Here is a 25,775-nt window from a genome sequence, read left to right as displayed (position 1 = left end):
TTTTTCAAATACACTCTAATTTCACTCACATCCAAAAGAACTACATGTTTGGTTGAACACTTGAATGGCAAGCCTTTAAAAATTGGGTACTATGCCACCATAGCTTCTCCACGACACATCTACAACAAATAAGATAAGCATAAGAAAAAGATAGAAATTTGAAAGTTGAAGCAAAGTATGAAGAGAATGAAATTTGAAACAAACTAAATCTTACTTTTGGCAGTTTAGTCTTCCTATCCACAATAGCCATGTCAAAACTAAAAGTGCCACCTACCATCTTGTATATCTCCATTTCTTTGGAGATTTATGTACGTTCTGCTAGAGATGCCATCATCTTCTGAACACAAGTGAAGAATCCATCCATGACCTCAACATCAAATAAGAAACCACAGGGGTAAGAAAATGTGGGGTTCAAGTAAATCCCCGCAGCATTAACGGGATGATGGAATGTATTGTTCCATTGCTCATCAATCACTCCCCATATTAATTGTTGTTTCTCAAACTCCTCACCCCCCCTTATCATCATAATAGTTGCGAATGGATTCTTTGGCCCTATCCATGGCCTCATGCAAGTAGCCCATTGCGAGTTTGTCTCCATCAACTAATCGAAGAACCTTTCACAAAGGTTCAGTAATGATACACACCTGCACTTCTACTCAGAAGCTTTTCCTGGTATGAAACTACTCTGCATATGGCCTCTCCCTCTAGTTTACGACTATATGACAAAGCACACCATTCCTCTAAAAGAAAAATTCCCTTCACATCCCACATAGAATTCAAGAGGGATTGAAGAAACATGAAGCTAGTGGAAAATTGTGCAATGGCAGGGCACACCAACTCCTTGTTGCTGGCGAATGCTCTCATCAAATGAAACACAAATGCATGATTAATATTCAAATTTTGTAATGTTTTTTTATGATTCAACAATATCCTTGACAAAAAGAATCTTTCATGTTCTTTAACATCAAGTCAATGCAATTGTGCAACACAATGTGTCTAAAATAAGATAGGATGACTCTCCATAAGCATCCCGCCATCAACAACATAATTTGCAACATTGTCCATTATGACTTGGACAACATGTTGTGGACCCACCTCCTGAATGAACAAGTCCAACAAATCACATAATAACCATGCATCTTTGATATGTGTAGATGCATCAACATATTTCATAAACATTGTCCCCTTGGGGCAATTGACCAAGAAGTTAATAAGGGTTCTACCCTTTTGATCAATCCAACTATCTGACATCACAATGCATCTTGTGTGTGCCTATGAGCCCTTAAACTCTTCCAATCGCTTAGTGCATTCTACCTTTTCATTTTGAAGAATACACCCTCTAAAGTCGTCAGAGGAAAGGGATTTGTACCTCGGGCCAACAATATCAATAACATCAATCATGGGCTAGAAAAATCGATTGTTCTTGGTAATGCTGAAAGGAGCATCACTCCAAAGAAGACACATGTCCAACAACTTGTTAGCTTCTTCCTTTTCCATTTTTTTAAGAGCTCACATGATAGATGGTTGTGCACCAGGTGTGGTTTTAGAAACAAAAAATGATGAGGCAACTGTGGGGTTGATTGCAAACACTGATGCTAAAGAAGAATGACGATAAAGAAGAACCTATACAACTCTCATGGTCACTTTTCAATCCCACCACTCCAGCCCCTACCATTTGACTCTTCAAAACTGCCTTGGTCACTTGGTTGTATCTATTTCTTCTAATGATTTGAGGGCTCTACGGATGATTTCTGGATTTGTTTTTGTGCAAAGCCCTACTTCATGTCCAATAAATTGTGCAAAGTGGTATTTCAATCGGTATACTCCCCCTGTCATATGGTGCTCACATAACTTGCAAGTCAAATTTGATTTGTCAAAACCCCCCATCAAGTTCACCAAATTCCCACATAGGGTCCAACTTCCTTCGCATGTTTGTAACTTTGTTGAACTCTTGAGTTTTAATGTAAGGTTGAAATTTGAAGCTAGGGCACAAAAAAAATTACAAATTAGAAAAATGAAATAAAATTTTAACATACAACATTTTGAATTTTTGACAAAAAAAAAACCCTCAACTCAATGCAACAATAATGACAAAAAAAAACACATTCAAACCTAAACAAAAATCATGGAAAAAAATTAAGGCACAAGACAAATTTAAACAAATAAAACTAACAATCAAGATTTTGCATTTTTGACAAAAAAAAAAACTCTCTCCACTAAATGCAACAAAAATGACAAAAAAATACACTCAAATCCAAGCAAAAATCATGGAAAATATGAGTGACTGAAACCCAGGGAAAAACAAAGAAAAAACCAAAAAGATAGAGTCAAATTTTATGCTCATCCCTGAAAACCATGTCTTGCTGAAGAAACTTGGTTCAAACTCTAATTTTTTTTTGATTGGGATGCTAAATTCCTTCACTTTTCTCCTCCCTTGCACTGGTAGATGAGTTCTCCTCCTCATTAGCTCTCACCCTTGCCCTCTGTTTGCAAGATGAAAAAAAAAACCTAAAAAACCTAAAAAGCTCACTATTGCATGGCCCGACGAGTATTTCAGGTCACATTGTGATTTTTTAAAGGCAAAAAAATCACGATGTTCGCAACATTGAAAAATACAAAATATAATTGTGGAAGTCGTAAGTTATCTGATAATTGACAAATTGCAATTACTTAACTGTATTTTCCAAGAAAAATATGCATCATGTTCCAACATTTTCTTCTACAGGTAAACTCCCCTAACATGGTCATGCCATAGTCATGACATATATGCATGGACCCTGAAATGGTCATATTGTACTCTCTTAAGGAGTCATTATCCATCTAATTTCAATAAACATACAAGTACACACCTGAAGTTTAACATTTTTCTTTCTAAGTAAAAAGAGCTTTTTCCTACAATGCAATTTATATTGTACAAACATAGCTCTTGATCGAGCTATAACAGTGGTTAACTACATCTGTCACTGAAGAAGTCCTCAGTATTGCCCCTTTATTTGAAATGAGAAGCACTGCCGGCATTCAGATTAGCAAACTGGTGTGTAAATTGTTTCAACATGATGGCCAACTTAGTAGTAGCTGCCTGCTGGACCAGACCATTGCAAACAGATTTTCCAATTTGTTGTTTGCATTTCTTTGAGGACACTCATTTTGAGGGATTGCTTCTTCATGAAGACTTGCGAGATCCATTTCAGTAATACTCCATCTTCATAATGAAAATTATATTGCAAATTTGGTGCACCAAATGCAGCTTATTCATATGTACAATCTAAGCCATGTAGTCTTTTGATGGTTTTTGGCACAGGTCCATTTACTTCAATATAGATCTTGTTTATTTGGTCATGTCCTGCATAAAGAAAACAAGAATTAATCTGAATTGCATTCAATATAGGGAAAAAAAATCAATTCAAAGCCCAAAACATGTGCAATAGTTTTTTGTCCGGTAGCTCTGAAAAACTTCGTGTACTTCAAAAAAGTGGAAAGAATAAGCAACTGCAAATTTCAGTATTAGCCTATAAATGCAGCAACTTGTGGCATCTGACTATAATCAAGTTGAGAATCTGTTTGGCACGGGATTAACTACTGAAAACAGTATGATATTGACTACACAGAATATCCTCCAGTTTTGTCCAGGACAAGCCCCTATAACCAATATCATCAGCCTATGATAAATGTTGAAATCCTTTAATTTGAAAGAATACAACTTATACTAACAAAAAAAATACAAGGACGAGCTTCTGCTGACATGTTGAAAATATGAAAGGCATTACTCAATCAAAGACAAATAGGAAACCTATGTCATCCAGAGTTCGATTTGTAAGATCTATCGAACACTAGTTGTTGGACATAGATCTCACCCAGGATTAGAAAGAAGTTTAACGTGGAATAAAATGCTAACCACTTCCAATGTGTATACTAAATTTGAAGAAATCAATGAATGATAGACCGTTTTCACATGCTATGAAAAACAATCAACAAACAAAGATTACTAGATATAATGTCTCCGATGGCAATGCTATACTATAAATGAATGTACGTACACAATCTGGTACAATTACACCAAAATGCTGAGTAACCAGCAGAGACTGACAAAAATTCACTTCATGGTATATTACATATTTTTACCTATAAGCAATTTCACTCCTACTCATTAATCCCCCTCCCCCACAGTGCCACTTACTAAATCCACTGCTTCTGTCCAACTATTACAGTATACATGAGATGAATAGTATGAAAAAGCCAGGTCCCTAATAACTCCAGATACTTGGTTATTGACAGGCGGAAGGAAGATTAAAGAACACATGATGCCACTTTCCGGTTTGTGTGTAATTTTCCCCGTAGTTTTTAGCCGTTCTCATAGTGCTATTTTTGGATTCCAACCTTCTAATGTGCTTTTCTGATATTATAGTGTACTAGAGTTGCTAGAGAAAGACCATATGAAGGTAATTGGATAGAAATATGAACAATGTGAGACCAAACCTTCTAACTGCAATATGATAACCAGTTGGTTATACATTATAGAGTTCTCTTCAAAGATTCAGTCTACTCGTACAAGGTGTTGTAATTTTACATCCATGTGATATACACATCTGCACTCAAAGATTTTGTCTTTCAAATAAATAGAAACTTTGAAACACGAATGGAAGCTTCAAATCTGCATAAACAAGAGTGATGAATGGAAAACTAAATGCAAAGACCACATATCAAGACATGAGATCAATCCTGTAAAAGATGAAACCTGAGCTACACTGACAGTAGTACGAACACAGCGGACAGCATCTTGAAATTCAGTAACAGCAATCACTATTTTTTCATTAATACATAAGAAAAATACAATGCTGTCCTCAAGGGACTACAATGGCTTCTCTCAAGCCTTCACACTCTCAGTATATGTTCACACACCTCACTTGTATGCATACATAACCCTAATTACTGTGCCCCCCTGAACTAGTCAAACTTGACAAGAGGAAAAAGTGGTTATAAAATTTAACTGCTAATAATAGCCCTTTACATATCCTTCCAGGAAAGGAATCTGTCATAGCTGTGTAAGAAATCCATCATAAAACTGGCATCATGTGTAGGAATCTATCATAACCATCACAGAATCTGCTATAGCCTTGTACTGATCAAAAGTAGAAGATGGCAAGCATTACTCAAAGATATAAAGAAGTCTCTCCATGTGGCATACACATTTTGCAAGGAATCCCCTCTAGCACTTGTGCACTCTCTACCTAGGAGAACAACTTAGAGAAACAAAAAACTAACACTCCCTCTTTGCTAGGAAGGTGCTTGTTATGAATTTAATTATGTAAAAAGTAATAAATATAGATAATAAATAATAAACATAATAATTTAAGTAATAATTAGTTAAACAAAGGGGCATGTCTAAGGAGACATGACCGTTCATAAAGGGACACCTGCTTGGTATATAAGCAAGCCCCTCACTCTCAATTGTAACATCATTCTTATTCATACATTTAATATATAATCTTGTATCTCAATGGAGATCTACATATTCCAAGTCTTCTGGAGTATTTAACATGAAGGACAAACTTTGTTCGTTTCATTGGTATCAGAGCCACGTTAGCTGATCCCAGCCTTTGGCCATCAACTCGTCATCAACTTGATTTTCATCATAATCTAAGTGTTTCGCTATATAGTTGGAGTTTCTCCATTCCCGCCAAGTGAACCTTGGCCATAAAAGAAAAAAAAAAATTAATAAAAAAAAGAGAATTAAAAACAAATAAAATAAAAGGAAAGAACAATATTATTTAGGAAAAAAAAGGTACAAAAAAAGTACATATTTATATATTTTATTTAAAAAAAAGGGGTTTAAAAAAAGTCATAAAAAAATAAAAAATATATAATCTTGTATCTCAATGAAGATCTACATATTCCAAGTCTTCTGGAGTATTTAACGTGAATAACAAACTTTGTTCGTTTCAATGAGCCACATAAAAGCGAGAGCCATAGTGCGAGATCCATAAACAGTTGTTACAAAGATAATATGTTGAGTCACAGTGACAAACTGTTATTCACAAATGCAAGAGTTATATTGTCACAATAAAACAATGTCGTTGATATGGTGCCAATGTAATTACCAATACAATTTAAATCCACTATAAAAAATACGAGTTGTTTGAGCCACAGGATCTGCAATGTCATCAAACAATGCAATAGTTATATCCAGTTGAGGCCATTTTGTTGCGAGCCTCTTAAATAATCCACATACAAGCTAAGCCATGCATTAGAATGCTGATGCGAGGTAATGAACCTCAAAGATCCAGTAATATAGAATACATTTGACAAAACATTAAACGAGCATCAAGATTTTGTCATAGAAGACCAAATCTCAGCAGTATATAATCAAGTTTTCAATTCAACTGTCAATAAAGTGATCTTCAAGCCTCCTCATCCAAACCTTCGCTCTGATACCATGTTGGAAAATCAAGAGCATCGTAGTTTAATTTAGACTTTCTTTACTATAGTAATTGCCTGTGAAATTAGTTTGCTTCTTTATTAATCTTTATTCTTATTTTTTATCAAACAATTACCACAACAAGAACACGAAGATCATAGAAACAAAAAGCCACAAGATATAGGCTCCAAGCCAGGGCAAAACCCCTCCAAGGGGAAAACCCAAAAACTTCTCTTCTTACAGAATCAGACCAAATGAGATATCCAAGACCCTTCCACCATCTAGAAGTCAAGTCAAACCCTCCTTTAACTAAGATTTCGACCCTCCTATTTCTTTGTGAAATTTCAGATTAGATGCTCCAAATTGTGTGTCAAAAATGAACTCCAACTTTCTTCTATTTATACTTGTCCAAAGGGGTGCGAACAATCATGTCCCTTGGGGTAGAGCCTACATGACAGGCAAGGCTGACTTGACTTCTAAAGGGAATTTTCCCCAAAATACATAATTAAAAATTACTTTTCCTTTTTCTTTACAATAGGTCCAAATAGGACTTTGACTCTTTGACTCAAGAAAACCTAGAAGCATGAAGAACATGCTTATCTAAATAAAATAATAATTCTTGAGCATGAAACCCATGCTTAAAAAAATAATATTTCTTTTTCTTCTTTTGCATTTTACATAAAATATATAATGACATAAGTACAATGACAATTATGAAGATTGAACCTAGTTACATTTTCCATCATGGCATACGACAGGAAGAAGTATATGTTGAGCAACCTCAGGGATTTGAAGTGAAGGACAAGAAGACTCATGTTTATAAGTTGAAGAAATCACTATATGGTTTGAAGCAAGCCCCTAGAGCTTGGTATGCCCATATTGACAGTTACCTGGTGAAGCTTGGATTCACGAGAAGTAGTGCCGATTCAAACCTCTACTTCAAAGTGGTCCAAGGTATGCCTTTGATTTTGGTTTTATATGTTGACGATCTATTCTTGATAGGTAGTGAGCCCCTGATGCTCGAGTGTAAGAGGGAGTTGGCCTCCGAGTTCGAAATGAAGGATCTTGGTATGATGCATTACTTCCTAGGATTAGAGGTTTGGTAGAGACCTAGAGAGATTTTCCTTTCTCAAGGAAAATATGTCGTGAAGCTATTAGAAAGATTCAAAATGATAGAATGCAAATCCTGGTCACCCTGATGGAGATAAAATTCAAGAAGTTATGTGGAGATGCTGCTGGACTTGACTTGGCAGACCCTTTCAAGTACCGACAATTGATTGGGGCATTTATGTTCCTTGTGAACACTTGTCCGGACATATGCTTTTCAGTGAACACTTTGAGTCAATTCATGACTGAGTGCCTTCATGCACATTGGGTTGTTGCCAAACACGTACTGAGATATTTGCATGGGATGATTAACTTTGGTTTAAGATATACTGCCAGAGATGTACAACTTCATGGTTACACTAATGCTGACTGGGCTGGAAATGTTATTGACAGGAAAAGCACATCAAGGTGTTGCTTTAGTTTGGGGTCTGCAATGATATCTTGGATGAGAAGGAAACAAAATTTCGTGGTTTTAAGCACAACCAGTGTTACTTGGGAGCGGGAGCGGGAGCGACCATTTTCAGAAGCTCCCGGTTTGGGAGCGAATCCCGGAGCGATTTTTTAAAAATATATATATTTTTTATATTTTTTAATTTTTGATACATATATGTCAACAAAAACATGTAGAATGATGAAATAGACATAAAAAACATAAAAAAACATAAATTGATCATTGAACCATATCACATCAATCATCTAGAAATTATAATCGTCATCAACCTTAGTAAAATAATAAATTAAAATAACATTCAATTCAATAACATTTATCATCATTGATCACCAAAGTAACAAGTTGTACTTGTAAGCCAAGTTTAACCATTACAAGAAATAATATCGAAGATATTTCTAAGTCCTAACTTCTAATTGTTAACATGATATGAAATGTTAAAAATTTATAAAATGAAACATGAATAATGAGATGAAATTAAACAACTTTAGTCTTTCACAAAGCATCATATTCATAATTCACAATCATTACCAATGAGTTATAATTGCCAAGGCCCAACTTCAAACTTCAAATTTTCATTGTCACAGTGATATAATGTTTACAAAAAATATCATAATGTCATAATGATATGAAAGAGTCAAGAGTCAAGAGTCAAGGACTCAAAACTCAACACTGAACAGTTATGAAAACTAAAGTGACAAGTCTAATAGAAACTAAAAAAGACAAGTAAACTGTAAATCTACAAGTGGCCCTTGCCACGAGAGTCTCCAGGAGTATAAGTAGGTCGTGGTGGTCTTCTAGGAGTCTCCCGCCCAGACCGACGACCAGAACTAGAGCCTCCACGCGAGGGTGTCGATGGAGGTGGCGACAGCAATGGAACAAGACTCGGGCCCCGAGAACTGCTACTGGATGGTGGAGGTGGAGGTGGCATGGCTGCTGCAGCTGCTTCAGCTTCATCCCGTACAAGCTCATCTTCTAGTTCTTCCATATGTACAATGCCATCCTCCAAATTGTCGTCCTCAGGGTGATTGTCCCAAATTTTATATGTGGGATCTTCATTAGCCCGATCACAGTAATGGCTCAACAACCTCAAATTGTAGTGCACATAAACCAAGCTTTCTGCTCGGTTTTCGTTGAGCCTGTTTCTTTTCACATTATGTATATAACTGTAGGTGCTCCAACACCTCTCTGCAGAAGAAGAATTTACAACCTGTGCAAGAACTTTAAATGCCAATTTTCGCAAAAGTCCGTCGCCGCCATATGTTTCCCACCATGTGAGAGAATCAAATTTATCTTTGTCGTCCATTGCATGGAAGTTACCATACAAACCACTGCCAGTGAAGTATCTGCCTATTTCAAGGCGCACAGCTGCACATTCCTCCCTGTCAGGCACCAACTTTTCTAATGCATCCAGATATCCTTTAGTTACCTCTCGATCTAAATGGGGTTTGGTCCTAACACCACCCCCTGCTGCAGGTTTGCCCAACCAAGAATCTGAGTAGTATTTTGGCGTAAGGATATACGCCAAGCAATGTAGTGGAAGGTTAAGCCTTTTCCACCGTTCACACACACAATCGTGAATCAGATTGTACAAGTCGGGATCTCTGTTATTAACAATGTCTTTTATTTCCCCCAACATGGTATCCATTTGCTCATACACCTCGCCAATCACTGGTTTGTCTGTATCTGCAAACCGAATCATGTTATAAATTGGCTTGGTGAAATCCAATACCTGTCTCACAGTTGTCCAAAACTGCCCATCAAGAGCGGCCTCCTCCACCGTTTCAAAACCTGCAATGTCAGCTACATTTGTAGCCCTTTCCTTTAACACCTGCCAATTTGGACTTGATACCATGCTAGCTAAACCCTCTCTTACCTTCAAAAGGCGCCTGAAGGTGAGGTAATAGCTACCAAATCTAGTCCTCGCAATCTTCAGCAAGTCCAATCTCGAGTGACTGCGGAAAAGGCCATGGGTATTGCTATGATTTGTAATAAATTTTATCATTTTTTTTCCTTTCTTGTACAAATCACCAATCCATTGGTATTGTTCATTTTTGTTTTTGACAATATCATGCAACAGAAGGTTCAATGTGTGAACCAAACATCCAGACCAAAATATGTTCGGGTATCTATCCTCAATAATTGCTCCCGCTGCCTTACAATTAGGAGCATTATCAGTGATGACTTGGATGACATTGTATGGGCCAATACGCTCAATTGTTTCAAGCAATGCTTCTGCAATGTTGATAGCGGTCTTGAACTTGTCTGAGTAATCATGTGCAGCTAGAAAAATGGGACCACTTCGGGACACAACAAGAACACTTATCAATGGCTTGCCTTTTACATTTGTCCATCCATCAGATACAATGGACACCCCATTGTCAGTCCAAGAACTTGTCATTTTATTCAAAGAATGTGATATTTTTGCTTTTTCATGATCAAGGCCAACAGTTCTTGCCTTGTCATACCCAGGGCTCTTGTATCCTTTAGGGGCATCATTTATGGCAGAAACCATTTCGTGCCAATAAGGTGAGCGTAGAACATTGAATGGTATCCCATTTGCATAGAGGAACCTGTAAATTTTTGAATCCACATCATTCCTACACCCCTCATCAAGGAAATCTGATATGGTTCTACGGCGTAAAGATGATGACCCTGAGCCTCCATGTCCATATCCACTGCCTTGGGAGGATGCTGAAGGAGTTCTTTGTGAGCTTTCAAAGAAACCCCTTGATCTTTTTGCTCTGTATTGGGCGTCCTCCTCTTCCTTTATGTATTTGGCTCTATCTGCTGTTGACACCGCGTTGCAAGTTTTGATTCCTATTTGTTTCTCTCCATCCCATGCCCTTTTCCCGCAAAGGTGTCTTCTAGCACGGGTGTATGAGCCTGTGTAATCAGTGTTGCAATGGGGGCAATGAAATTTAGTGGTTCCACCCCCTCTCCCTGTTTCAGCCCTCTGAACATATTTCCACAATGGAGTTTGGTCTTGTTTAGTTTTTTGACCCTCATGTTCACCCTCCTCCACATCCTCCTCACTGGGGTTTTCACCTATTTGACTTCCTCCGGCTTCTTCATCCACCTCTTCAGTTTCAGGCCCCCTCCGTTTCCTACTCTCCACTACCATAATAACCAGAAAAGGGACCAGGAAGAGGAAAATGCCAATAAAAATCCCCAGGTCCATCGTGTTTGATGTTTGTAGGGTTTGAGTCTTGAATCTGCAAATTAATTTAGTTTATTGGGATTAATTCATTTAATTTATTAATTTAATTTAAATTAATGATCTTTAAACTCAAACAGGTAAATTAAACTAACCAAACTAACTACCTAACCAACTAAACTAACTAAATGATTAAGTTACTTACCTCTGCAAGCTTGCTCCTCGCTCCTTGGCACTTGCTCCTCGCTGCTCAGCTCTGGCTCCTTGCTCCTCAGCTCTTGCTCCTTGCTCCTTTGCTCTTCCTCAGCTCTCAAGCTCAAGCTCAATCTCATTGAAATGATTTTTTTTTGGCCCATTGGGCTTATAAACCAAAAAAAATTAGTTAATTTTTTTTGTTTTTTCGGGTCCGGCGGAATTTTTTTCCGCCGAACCGCTCCCGGTTTTTTAAAATTCGCTCCCGGAGCGTTTTTTAATGCCCGGGAGCGATCAGGGAGCGATCGCTCCCGGGCATTAAAAAGCGCTCCGGGAGCGCGGGAGCGATCGCTCCCTGAAGCGCTCCCTCACAGACCAGGGAGCGCAAATTTTTTTACGGGAGCGCGCTCCCGAAAATCGCTCCCGTCCGGGAGCGATTTGGGGAGCGCGCTTCGGGAGCGGGTTCGAAGGGGGGGGGGCGCTCCCCCGCAACACTGAGCACAACTGAGTTAGAGTACATTGTTGCTAGCATGGCTAGCTGTGAGGTAGTTTCGCTGAGAAAGCTCTCTGGAGAGCTATTTGAGCAGGTTTTGGATACAACAGTCATATACTGTGACAACAAGAGTGGGATCAGATTGGCAAAGAATCTCGTATTTCATGACAAGTCCAAGAATGTTAAGATCAGGTATCACTACATTTGAGAGATGGTGCAGAGAGGAGCTGTGAGACTCCATTACATTTCAACAGATGAGTAGATAGCAGATATACTCACCAAGGCTTTGCCAAAAGGGAAGTTCTTAGTCTTCAGAGAGCAGCTTGGATTGGTGGATGTGACCCTCCCGGGTAACAGTCTTGGATGATCGAGGACACTAAGCTATGCAATTCCCCCATGTCTAAGCTCCCAGGGTGAGGAATTGAGCCTTAGATCTTTTGGGGTTGAGGGAACTCTAGATTATTGACAGAGTATACCTCAGTTGGCATCTAGATTCCCACTCATCTGGCCAATGGGTGTTGGTCGCTTGAACTCGGTGCGATCCTTACCATTTATGGTAAGTGGCATCCCACTCAAGTTGGAGACGCAGGGGTTCTACCAGTGACTCTTGAGGGTCAATTTGGGAAGATCAACAGACAATAGGATAGGTGTAATACTTACCATTTATGGTAAGTGTTATCCCTCCTATTGACACCAGGCAGTGGGATAGGCGTGATCCTTACCTCATAAGGTAAGTGGCATCCCTCCTATTGTGAGTGGATTCCATGTGGTAGTAGAGGCTCCCCGATGACGATGATTCTGGGTGGTAGTAGAGGCTCCCTGATAGATAGAGGGTGTTAGCTTGAGCTTCCCTATGATGTCAAATTCTTCTTCTTTTAGATTCGAGTGTTCAGCAGAGGTGAGCAGAGATGAGCATAAATGAGCAGAGATGAGCAGTGATGACATTTAATTTCATGATGATGAGATATTTGAGTTGGGACATATGTTGCAGTCGGTAATTTCTCCCTAGCTGAGAGGGAGTGTTAATTTGGTAGCTCAAGGACAAATTCCCTCCTTTGGACAACCTTCCTCATCAAGAAAGACCCCTCCTAGCCTTTGGAAGAATTTAATTTGGTTAAGGAAAAATGTATTTTTAAGGAGGAAACCCACATGTGCACAAAAGTACAAGTTGACTTTAAGAGAAATTGGACACCCTTGGAAGCATATAAATACAAGACAAGTTAACCTCATTTGGACATCATCATCAAGCATCTTCTTTTCTCTCTTCTTTGGATTGGTTCATACAGGTCTGAAATTGGTTCGTACAACTCCAAAATTGTAGGATTTGAGCTCATGTGCGAAAAGAAGATAGTGTTCTAGAGCCGCAAGGTTGGTTCATGAAAATCTCAGCTGTAGCCGCTTGCTTGATAGGGTATTCCCTGTGGCTGGAGAGCTTCAACCATGCTCACTGTCACTGGGTCCATGTGGTTGTAATCTTGACCTAGATTCTGTTGATCGTTGACCGTTGACCGCAGACTTCAGAGATTTTGACTTTGATCAGATTTGTGTGCAGGGCTTATCTATTGGATATTGTTTAGTTGGCTTTGGGATTGACTTTGACTCTTGATTGATGAATTGGAACATTGTACTTTCTTTGTTGAACATTTTATGACAATCTAATAAGAAGAAGAATTTGAAAGGGTTTTGCCCACCGTGGGTTTTTCCCTGGTCTTTGACCAAATCCTTGTGTTATTGCTCTTGATTATCTTCTTTTGTCTATTGCATTTACTGTCCTATCTACAAGTGCTATTAAATCATTGGAAGATTTAATTTTGTTGAAAGATTGTTAACTAAAGAAAAGAATTGGGCTAAGGCGATTGTAGCAACATAGACAACTTGTGTTCATTTATCACTTCTATGCCTTTAAGGAAACTTGCACATCCCTGCCACAGAAACTCACATATCATTGTAGAACATGAACGAACTAATTCTGTTTTGGTGGAGGATTCATACCAATATATAGTTGTTAGTAACTATGTAGGGTCACGTCTATTCAGCAGGCCGACCTGACCATATGGAGGGCCGACTTGACCTTCTGGAGGACTATTTGACTCTCTTTCACTTAACAAAAAAAAAAATTCTCTTTTTCTTTACAAAGAGTCCAAATGGACTTTGACTCAATTTCAAATCTGACTCAACAAATCCTAGAAGCGTGACGAACATGCTTGACTAAACAAATAATAATAATATAAATTTATTTTTCTTTTACATAAAATACAAATTGATACTAGTACAAAGATAAATTTGAAGACCGAACCTAGTTACTTTTTCAACATTGTATCCACTGTCTTTTCAAGAATTTCATCAACAGCTAGGACTTCCACCATGCACATTTATTTAGTAGACTTCAATATGGAGTAAACTTAATCAACGTTTATCAACAATAACAATTTGATTACCATTGCATCAAATCTTTTGCATACCTTGGAACATTCTTACCGAGATTGGTCAAAGTTCACTCAATCATGTATTAGGTCATAACATGCTTCTCAAAATAGTAGATTGAGTAGCCCTTAAACCAGGTCTTGTTTTGTCCTTGGGAAAACTTAGATAGCAGCTCAATCACACTTTCTTTTTCAGCCAAAATAGCCCTAGATATAACCCAACAATTTTTTACGCAACCCTTGCAATACTTCAAAATAGAGGCCCTAAATCATTGCTCTTCTACTGCCCAAGGAAACCCTTTCATTATGTTGATTTTCTAGTGCAACCAAGACTAGTACAATATTTCAAATTGATAACTGCTTCGAATGATACAATTAGTCTTCTTATGGCTTCTAAACATTAAGCAGTTATACATGAAAAATTTCAACCATTCACTTTCTTCAATAGAGCAATAGAGATCACAATAAACAATGAAACAAGAGACAAGAGACACCAAAATTTAGGCTAATAGCCAGGGAAAAATCCACAAGGGGAAAACCCAAAAATCTTTACTTATGGGAGAGAATTCAATTCATCAAATGTACATCAAAATATTCCAAACAAAATTCCAAATTTTCTGAACTCAACAAATGCCAAGTCAAACCAGTCAAAGGAGAGATAATATAGTCAATGTTGATCAAAGTCAAGTTGGCAATAGAAGGGCCAAATTTCGGCATGAGGTAGCTCTAAATAGGAGGGCCAAACTTTAGTCAAATCTCAGTCAGACAAACCGCTGTAATTGCCGGTCAAATGTCAGAGTTGACTTGCAGTCAATGAGCCCAAAACAGAGACACAAATTCAGTCATACAAAGTCAACAAACCACAGATGAATTCGGCCTTCCAGATCAGTCAAAGTCTTAGTCAAACAGAAGCAGATTCTCCCAAGTCAACATAGGTCAAACTGAAGTCAAACATATTGGAGAATCAATGTATTTGTGAATTAGGGTTGATTCCCCTTACCTAATAATTACTTGTGATGTTTGTTGGCATTTTATTATTTTTATTATTTCATATTCATCAAGCAATTACCAAAACATAGAATGCATGAAAATCACAAGAACATAAAGAACACAAGATATAGGCTCCAAGCCAGGGCAAAACCCCTCTAAGGGGAAAACCTAGAAAATTTTCTTCTTATAGAATCAAATCAAAATGAGATATCCAAGATCCTTCGACCCTCTAGAAGCCAAGTCCAACCCTAGTTTTGCTCTGCAAATCTATTCAACAGTAACAGACCAACAACAAATGCAACATCATATCTTCAACAATAGATGTGATAAGGGAAAATGTCCACAAATCCTTAAGAAAAACCCTTCTTCTATCTCAGATTTTGACCCTCCACTATTTCTGTGAAATTTCAGATTGAATGCTCCAAAGTGTCTGTCCAAAATAAGCTCCAACTTTCTTCTATTTATATTTGTCCAGAGGGTTGCGAAGAATAATGTCTTTTGGGGCAGGGCCGACTTGACAGGTAGGCTGACTTGGCTTATAGAGGGAATTTTACCCAAAATACATACTAAAAAATTATTTTTCCTTTTTCTTTACAATAGGTCAAAATAAGACATTGACTCTTTCACTCATCAAATATTAGAAGCATGAAGAAGATGCTTAACTAATAAAATAATAATTTCTTGAGCATGAAACCCATGCTTGAATATATTTTTTTCTTTTTCTTCTTTTTTCTTTTTACGTAAAATACATTTTGATACAATTATGAAGACCAAACTTAGATACCTTCTCCAACAAAACATTTGGTCGACGTAGATCAAAATTTCTCCTTTCCTTCTTCGCACGTTTGGATGAATCACCTCCTTGTTTCAGATCAGATGTGATGGATGGATGAGATGCCAAAGTGAGGTCAATGAACTTGTATTTATATGTGATCTTGGAGGAGGGTTTTGACCTTGGGGTCAAACCCATTCATTAAGTGGGGCCGACTTGTGCATTTGAGGCTGACCTAGTCAAGCATAGAAAATCATAATTTCTTCTTCGCTTTGCCAATGAAAATACTGACCGAAGCTGCCAAATTTTCAACATGTTATACCTCCAAAATATGCTTGCATCAATGCAGACTCGGATCAGATTTGCTCCTGAACAAACTTCTTCACAATCCAGCATACAAGTGCCTTGATGTCTTAGATTTATAACAGAACAGATTCTTTCATTATTTTTGTGGCCCAAGAGCTCTTCTTTCTTGATAAAACTTCAAGTCAGTGGTATAAAATAGATTCAACCCTTCAATGGATCGTTATTTACACAACCACATAGGAGCTCTGAAACAACTTGGAAATAGCCCTTAACCAATCTGAAAAGTGGCCTAAAAAAGGAACAATCCTTTGCCAAAAAGGAGGGCCGAAAATACTGCAGAATTGCCCTAGAACAGGGCCTAAAAATATACTCTGGAAGAGCACAGAATCAGCCTCAGAATCTGTCTCAGAAAGCGACATACTGCAGCCCAACAGGGATATTTCAGCCTTCTTTTGTGCTCTGTGCCAAGGGAACTTGGCCCTTCTTCCTGCACCTTCAATCAACTCTTAGACATGCCTTAATTCTGTCACAGAAATGCCTCATAAACTTGTCATTTGCTGAGCGAAACACCACCAAAATGATAAACCAGTAATGCCCATAAAGCCCTTGAAAACTTCAGAATCAATCCAACATTTAACCATAAAAAGATAAGACATTGAGTGCAAAAAGCTCGGCCTTCTCCTTAGAATTTTCGTGCCATCCTTGGCCGCATATGTTTCAGATCACGACTTTTGATTGATACGTTTGAGAGGGGCAAGCCTCCATATTTATACCGGACAGAGGGACTAAAAGGAGGGGTCGACTAGGCCAACAAATCATGGAGCCGACCATACAAAATTTGAGATATAGAAAAAAAAACTGGAGCCAGAAACTTAGGCTGACATTACCTCCAAAACTTTAGAATTAACAAGCCTCTGCAAGCCGATTTGGGTTGGGAGAGTCCTCATTTAGAGGGTTGATAAATCCACCATAATTTAATCAATATTTTGAAAATAAAAAATCATTATTTAATCCATCAATAAGTTGTCGTTAGCATCTCCTTTTGGGGCTTCTTGACCAAACTTCAGGGCTTCAACTTTGAACAACCATATCTCCTCAACCATGAGGAGTTATGTGGTGTGCCACCCATCGTTGGAATCGACACGATGAGGAGAACCAAATGAAGATGGTATTTAGAGCAAAAACATTGATTTTCCCATCCAAATCCTTCATTAAAAGCAGGGCATCATGACCACACCTTAGGAGCTTCTCATCCTTCTAGGGCTTCTTGACCAATAAAGCTTCCAATCAATACAATCCATAGACAAATATTAAGAGCATTCAAAGACCAATGTGGATCCATTCTTGGAGGGGGACAAATCCTTTGTTGTTCCTTTTCCTTGATTACCTCAACATGACTTCTTGGAGCAACATCACCTTCAGCGTTCTTTTGTCCTTCACTTTGATTTGGCCTCTGAAGGATCTTGCTATCAGGGTTCTCATCAATCTTGGTCTGCAGGGGCTTGGAGCTTGTATCTTCATTGCATGTAGCTTCACCTGCTTCTTTTGCCTTCCTCTTCAAGCGAGAAATTTCTAGATCCTTCTCATTAATGACATGATTTTTCCTTTCGACATCTTGCAATGTTGTTGTAATTGATGCCAACGTTGGTCCATGAACGCTATTAATATTTTTCTATGGACTACATTGATTGGTAGCACCATTGGTCAAGAAGCCCTGGAAGGATGGGAAGCTCCTGCGGCGTGGTCATGATGCCCTTCCTTTGATGAAGGATTTGGATGGGAAAATTAATGTTTTTGCTCTCAAGACCATCTTCATTTGATTCTCCTTGTTGTGTCGATTCTAATGGTAGGTGGCACGCCACATAAATCTTCATGGTTGAGGAGATAGTTCAAAGTTGAAGCCCAGAAGTTTGGTCAAGAAGCCCCAAAAGGAAATGCTAAAGGCAATTTATTGATGGATTATATAATGATTTTTTATTTTCAAAATATTGATTAAATTATGGTGGATTTATCAACCCTCCAAATGAGGACTATCCCAGCACAAACGGCTTGCAAAGGAGGCTTGTTAATTCTAAATTTTTGGAGGTAAAGTCGGCCTAAGTTTTTGGCTCGAAAATATTTATTTTAAAAATTCAAATTTTGAATTTTGTATGGTCAACTCCATGATTTGTTGGGCTAGTCGCCCCCTCCTTTTAGCTCCTCTGTCTAGTATAAATATGGAGGCCTAATCCTCTCAAATGTATCAATAAAATACTCGTGATTTGAAACATCTAAGGCCAAGGACAACACGAAAATCCTAAGGAGAAGGTCGATCTTTCTTCATTCAATGTCTTATCTTTTTATGGTTAAACACTGGATTGATTTTGAAGTTTTCAAGGGCTTTCTAGGCATTACTAGTTTATCATTTTGGTGGTGTTTCACTGGGAAAATTGTTGATTTATGGTAGCATCGAATGTGCTCTAAGTCTCAAATTCTGCAAGGAGGCTTGGGCACATGTATTCCAAAGAACCTAGAAAGCATTTTGGGAAATTCCACCTAGAGACAGTTTTATTAAATAATTAATTATTTTTAATGGGTCCCTAAGTCTAAACTTAGGAAATTAAAATAATTAATGGGTATTAATCTAACTGTGGGTGTAACTTCTAGAAGAAGACAAGGATCAAGCAGAAATGATCTTAGCCATTGATTAGCTTCTAATCTGGGTCGTTGAATGTCAATGAGAAGATTATTTAAGGAGGCTCAAGGGTCATTTGGAAGACACACCGAGAGTTGATTAGTCAGATCAAATCGCTGAGCCAAAGAGCAGCGCAATGATTTCGCGGTGATCATGCAAAGAGGGGCAAAGATAGTTTTGGCTGGAGGATCTTCTCTGGAGCCAAGAATATGTAGCAGAGAGAGGCAGAGAAAGACGTAGAGGAGTCAACGTAGTGCCCAGTGAGGGTGACGCAGAGCCAATAAGGGCTCATGTAGAGTAGCGCAGTGCCTTCCAAGTGGAAGTCTGAGATTTTGCTGGGAGTTTGACATTCTGAGTCGGGAAGGTTGAAGTCAAGGCTCCTAAGAGCAAATCAATCTAGCAGAGAGGTGATGCAGTGCCTCAAAGGCAGAGACGCAGGCCCACACAGTGACTGCGTAGAGGCAGCGCAGTGGTAGCAGGGGACTCATTGGTTCAGCTGAGACTTGCAGTGTAGAGTGAGGTAATCTCACTAATCTCTTCTGTTCTGTACTGGATTACCAACAAGGCATCCAAAGATTGTATTTAGAAATTACTACTGCATAATAATAAAACCCTCAGATTTGTTGCACTGGTTTTCCCACATTGGGTTTTTTCGGGGACATTTGTCCAAAAATAATAGTGTCATTGTGTTGTATTTTCTTTCTTGCTTAGTTTCTTGTTTCCGCATTATATTTAATTAAGTGAAGGCTGCAGTGTATGTATTTCGATATTTGTTGTAGGAAACTACAAGTAATTTGTTTAAAGGAATTTAACAAATAGGAGAAATATCATCAATTGTTGCAGTAGGGATTCCTGTTTAGGAATTTTCACATAATATCAAAGCTGCAGGTGAAACAAGAATAGTAGAGCTAGAGAACCCAGCGCTGAGCAAAGACGGAGGTCGAATAGCTGCAGGAGGCAGTCGTTTGAATCCCTAGAGGGATTGCATAGTCCAAGCCAAGAGGGCTGAATTTTCGAGGAAAGTCTCTCTTTGAGTGAGTCGAGAGAGAGGAAGGGCTTCCAGATTGAAATCTTGCCAAACCAGAGGGAGCAGTGCAGACCCTCAGCGTGAGAAAAGAGTTGGTGGGACGCAATTTGCTAGGCAGAAAATCATCAAAAGAGAGAGAAGAAGCACGATTGAGGGAATGTTTCCTCAGTATACTTCCTGCCAAGAAGTCTGTTTTCTTATTGGCTGAGTAGCAGCAGTAAGAAACAGAGGGGAGCAGTTTGACATTTTCGTGGTAGAGATGGCAACTAGTGGATTGAGAGATCAGGACAGGTTGGATGGTGCATCCAACTATGTTATCTGGAAGGCAAGGATTGCCTTCTAGAAGAGCATTTTCTCAAGGCCTATGTTGATAGCGTGGTGGCTGAGCCTACAGATCTAATTCCGTTGAAGAAGTACAAGGGAGAAATGGCAAAGGCCAAGAGGATGATCCTAGATGGAGTAAAGGATCACATGGTATGTCACATCGCTAGCAGAGGGACTGGTAAGGAGATGTGGGACGCCTTGGCAACGCTGTATCAAGGATCTTCTGAGCAACAGAAGATGCACTTAGAGCAGAAATTGAGATCTGCACAAATGCAGAAGGGGGAGTGCATTGATCTGTTCCTCACGAAGCTTCAAGAGACCTGGGACGAGTTAGCAGTTGTGGGGTCTACACCTCAAGGTTCTAGGACGGTGAGACTGGCCCTAAATTCAGTCTCAGAAGAGTGGAAAGTCTTTGTCCAGAGCATCCTGGGCAGGGCATCTTTGCTAGACTGGGATAGTATGTGGGTAGCTCTCAAGCAGGAAGAGCTGAGGAGAGATCTAGTCAAGTGTAAGCTTGACAGAAGCAACAATAGTGGGTCAAAGCCCAAGGAGGAGGAAGAGAATGTTGCCCTTGCATCCAAGGGGTAGTAGGAGCAGTGGAGGTGGAAGAAGGATGTCTTTAAGATCAAATGCTTCAGGTATGGTGAAATGGTCACTATGCAACATAGTGTCCTCTCAAGAAGAAGGACAAAGATGAGAAGCACGATCTGAAGGTTGCACCTGCGAAGATCGAGGAGGAGGAGTTTTCCATGACAATCAAGATACCTCCAGGAGGGAGGTGGGCTGATTTAGAGCTGTAGTTCGAAAGTGCTACAGATGGGCAGGATCCTTGAGGAACCCACCTCTCAAATCAATTCCTTGCTACTGGAGCCCAGATCAGAAATAGTAGGATGGACCAGTGTCAGTTGGTGTAGAGAAGTGTTGGAGTGACAAATGTAGTGGCTAGAACGCCAAATCTAAGCAGCGTAGTGCAGAGTTGCAGTATTGCAGGGAGGCACAGTGCAGTAGCAGTAGTAGCGCAATGGCTTTAGAGGGATAGCATGGGACTTGTTGTCGCGCAGATTGACACGACAACGCTCGGACCGGGGGCTGTCACTCTGATCCCCGATCCCTCCGTTTAAGCCTGTCTCCCGCGGCTAAGGGGGGTAGACCCTGTGAGATAATGAAGACCAACTGCCTAACAGTTGGTTGGGAGACACGAGATACGATATAAAAGCACTTGAAAGATTTAATTAATTGAGCAGACCAGTGCCTTAAGAGACTGATGTAGAAACGATTACTTTTTAAATGATATAGAAACATGGACCATGAACAGCAACCATCTATCATCAGCTAAATCACTATGCTCTTAAAACGACCAAAACGATATCCAGCAACTGAAAATTTTAAAAGATAAATGCTTTAAGCCACCACGAAAATTCTAAACCATTAACCAGATATCAATTCGTATCTCGACTCAGAATATTCAGCATGAAAGATATAGCATGATAATAACTGAATCTCGCAAAAATAATTTTCCACAAAAATTTTTATTTTTTCAAAGTTTTTTTATTTATTTTATTTATTTATTTTAATTTTTTAAATCTTTTTTCAATTTTTTATTTTTATTTTTTGTTATGGAAATTAAAAATAAATCCTAAAAAAAAAAATTAAAATTTTAAAACTAATCTAATTTTAAAACTAAACTAACAAAACAAAAAAAAAAAACATTTTTACTTTTCAATATTAAAAATAAAATTTAAAAAATCTAAAAAGTTATTTATTTAAAAAAAAAAAAAAATTGAAATCTATTCTAAAACTAAATTAAACTAATACTAAACTAAACCAAAATTTAATAAAATAAGTCCCTTTTTTTTATTTTTTTATTATTTTTTTTAAAACCAAACTAAGAATCTAATTTAAAATCTAACTAAAGAAAATTTAAAGACTAACTACTAACATCTAAAAATTAATTAAAAGAAAACTAAATAAAATCTAATTAAAATCTATGACTGAAACATTTTAATTTTTGATATTTTATGAATCTAAAAATGAAACCTAAAAAGATAATCTAAAACTAAACTAAGAAATTAAAATCAAATTAAAAAATCTAAATCTAAAAGAACCTAAATCTAAACTCTTTAAAATAAGAAATAAAACTAAGGCTAAACTATAAAAAAAAAAAAAAAACTAACAAAATAAATATAAACTAAACTATTAAAATTAAAATCTAAAAAAAAAATCTAAAACTAAAACTATAGCTAAATCTGATTTACAATCTAATTTAAGTTAAATCTAAAACATAAAGGCAAAATCTATATAAAACCAAAACTATGCAAAATTTTAGGATCTAAACTAAAAAAAAAATCAAATTTAAATCTAAAGGTCTACGTTAGCTCTTAATGTGAAAACGATTGCATTTAAACAAAAAAAAAAAAAAATGAACCCTAACCTAAACGTAACTGCGGCTTGACCATTCCAGATAACAAATATACAGTTCGATTATGCTTTAAAGAAGAATGCGTTGAAGATCAATACCTCCGCATACGTCGAAAACGGAATGCAAATGCTACCTGTTTGAGAGACGTGACCACGCAGGCGCTTGAAGAAATGTACCCAGGAGCTCCACGACCCGGCCACGCAAGTGTTTGCAAAGGAATTTACCTGGATCGTTGATTGCCCCTGCTGCCGGTGTAGCAGAATGGAATGCTGCGTGACTGCCAGTTTGAAAAAACGATGTTGGAATAATCTTTTTAACACAGTTGGTGCACAGCTGCGATGATGGCGTGGCAGGGTTTTACAATTTCATGCTCAAGGGTGGTCGTTAGGTGATCAGATGCATAGACAGCCAGATTTGATATTATGCAGAAACGATTTGAGATATTTCGTGGTTAACATGAATTTCCCACCGCTGCTCACCGCTGGTTCGATGCCGCATTAATGCACTGTCACGCTTTGGCATCTGCTTTTTTTTTTTTTTTTACATTGTGTTGTGACAGATACGCATTGGATCAGGCGAACAATGAAATGTAATGGCAGCGTGGAGGAGATGCATACGTAGGTCAACCGGATGAAGTTTTATGCTCAGCAAAACTCATAAATCACGTTTTCTCTTGCTCACGCCGTCAGAAACCCTGCTTTCTGTATGCTCATTCAAATATAACTTACGCCATGTTTTGGACCGATGAGCTGCTTGTAGATACAAGAAAACTGAGAACCCTAATCAAAACTGTACCAAGCAAAATCCAAAACCCTAATAAAAAAAAAAATTTGAAACTCTAAGACAACTAATAAATTTACAGATTTTTTTTTTGGCCCCTGAAATGCCAGATTTGACAATAATCGCAGTATTGTTTTCAGTATATCAGAAATTTTGAACTTCACTATGAACAGAAAGAAAATGTCTCAATGTAAAACAGAAAAGAAAACTTTGAATGATTAACCCAGGGAACAATCAGCTGGGCTCTGCACAAAAAATGCCAGTGGGAGTCGGCTGGTTCAGCCCAGAACTTCCCCAAACGCCCACAAATATCCTTCACTAAAAAAGTTTCCCTGCACATCTCAAGCAACCATCAGCACAGAGAGAAAGAAAACTGCTAGATCTCAGGAAATAATGGAGATACCTGCCATTATTTCAGAAACCCTAGCAGCCCTCAAACCCTAGCAGGTGAACAAGATACCTGTGCTCACACTACTCTAAAAACAAGCTATGATTAATGGCTGAAAACTGAAATATGCAGAAAATTAAAGATCTCACAGCAATTCCAGAGAGCAACACCAACACGATTTGGACCCCAAAGTCTTTTTATTAACCAGAAAATCAGATTTACAAGAGAGCTTTTCAGTACAGACTCACAGATCAGATGTCTAAAATGACCCCCTAAGACCCTATATAAAGGAAATGATCCCAACGGCTAGTTTTGGGTGATCCATGTAGAACTGATCTCGACCGTTGATGAGGATCAAGACATCTCTTGATCTCATCCGTCGATTTATTAACTTAAAATATTATTATTTTATTAGTTAGGATTTTTGCTTCATTTTTTAATTTTTTATTATTTTTTATTATTTTATTATTTTTATTCATTTTTTTTTTTTTTTTTTAAATTTTTAATTCATTTTAAGATGGATCATCAAACTAAGCCGTTGGGAACATCACCTAGGACCTAGGACCTAGGACTCATGAGGGGATTTACAACATTTTCAACCCTCAAGACACATTTCATCATGATTTTTACAATTCACAACTCAAAGGGATGAACCCACTTAACACAGACCCTCAAAGAACACCCAGTTCTGCGACACAACTATAATCTAGCAGATTTAACATATAAGACTCTCCTAAAGTTCTGATGATGAAATCCATCCCGGCTTTGGGGTCAGGTTTGAAGGAAAACTCTGCCGATCGTAGATCGGTGAGACGAAAAACCTCCCGGGACGCAGATCATCATTAGAAAGTTAGGTCCACCTAGGCAACTTTACATACATGACTCTGATCTGCTTAGATTATTTACAACTTATACATGCAGACTGGGTTTACTACAAAAATGATCAAGCTGCTGATGATGGCAGGATGGCATGGACATGCTGATCAGGTGCTGCTTCTTTCTGTCAAAAAAAAACGGGATGCACTGCATGGGTAGTTGACCAGTAGAGGTCAACATCTGGCTCTACTTGGGGACACGTTGCTGCTTGCAGGAATGTGAGAATCCAGAATCTGCATCCATACAACACAAAAATAAGTAGCGTCCATCCCAAAAAATCAGCATATACATTAAGCACATGAAAGATAAAAGCTCTTCATTTATTAACTATCTAATAGCATGAAAAGTAAATCTATTCCTAAAACAGAAACGAAAATGCGGAAAAAACAAGGAGTAGGGTTAGAAATACGATACAAAAGGATGCCCTACGGCATCAGATGTGTTCAATGTAGTGCATACTGAGCATTTGCCTGCTTTCAGGCAAATCTGTGGGCTGCTTGTCGGATGTGCCATGTCCAATTTTGCATATGGTAGGACTCCTTCCTATCCGAAAATCAAGCTGCTCACGGCCGTCTGATGCATCAAATCTTCGTCTAATCTTCTTCCTCTTGCGCTTCTTCTTTCTGGCAGGATGAATTACTGATGATCTGGAACTTTCTGTTTCGAAACTATCAGATGAAGTGTGTAAGATATGCATGCTAAGTCCTTTTGAGTCTTGCATCTGATCTTTATCGTTTTTTAGTTTATCAGGATCACCTTCAATTATCCACCTAATGACCTCCTCATAGTAAGATGGGACCTGTTGCGGCAAATGAGAAGGCTCCTGGTTTCTCTTATTATCTGACCATTGTTGAATCTTTTGGACTTGTATTCTAATGGCATCCATCTGACAAGAGCATTCATCCCTTATGGCGCTGATTTGCATGGCATGGTGTTCTTGCATGTGTTTTATTACTTTATCATTCTTTTCCTCTATGTCCATCA

General features: G+C 38.2%; 1 protein-coding gene across 1 annotated transcript in view; it reads right to left on the bottom strand.

Annotated features, from left to right (window-relative positions):
- Nucleotides 1-3,142: 3,142 nt before the first annotated feature.
- The window catches only part of PDE312 (Nucleic acid-binding, OB-fold-like protein), a 399,789-nt gene continuing 377,156 nt past the window's right edge, over nucleotides 3,143-25,775 (bottom strand). Inside the window, exon 14 of the mRNA XM_089387580.1 lies at nucleotides 3,143-3,343. The gene's annotated coding sequence lies outside the window, so the exon portion shown is untranslated. The remainder of the gene's footprint in view (nucleotides 3,344-25,775) is intronic.

This window comes from Pinus tabuliformis, chromosome Q, assembly GCF_031772625.1.
Source record: "Pinus tabuliformis cultivar Carrire ecotype Pingquan chromosome Q, CPIR1, whole genome shotgun sequence".
Classification (NCBI taxonomy): Eukaryota; Viridiplantae; Streptophyta; class Pinopsida; order Pinales; family Pinaceae; genus Pinus; species Pinus tabuliformis.
The sequence above is the reverse complement of the archived record's forward strand: the minus strand, read 5'-3'. Positions and strand labels throughout refer to the sequence as shown.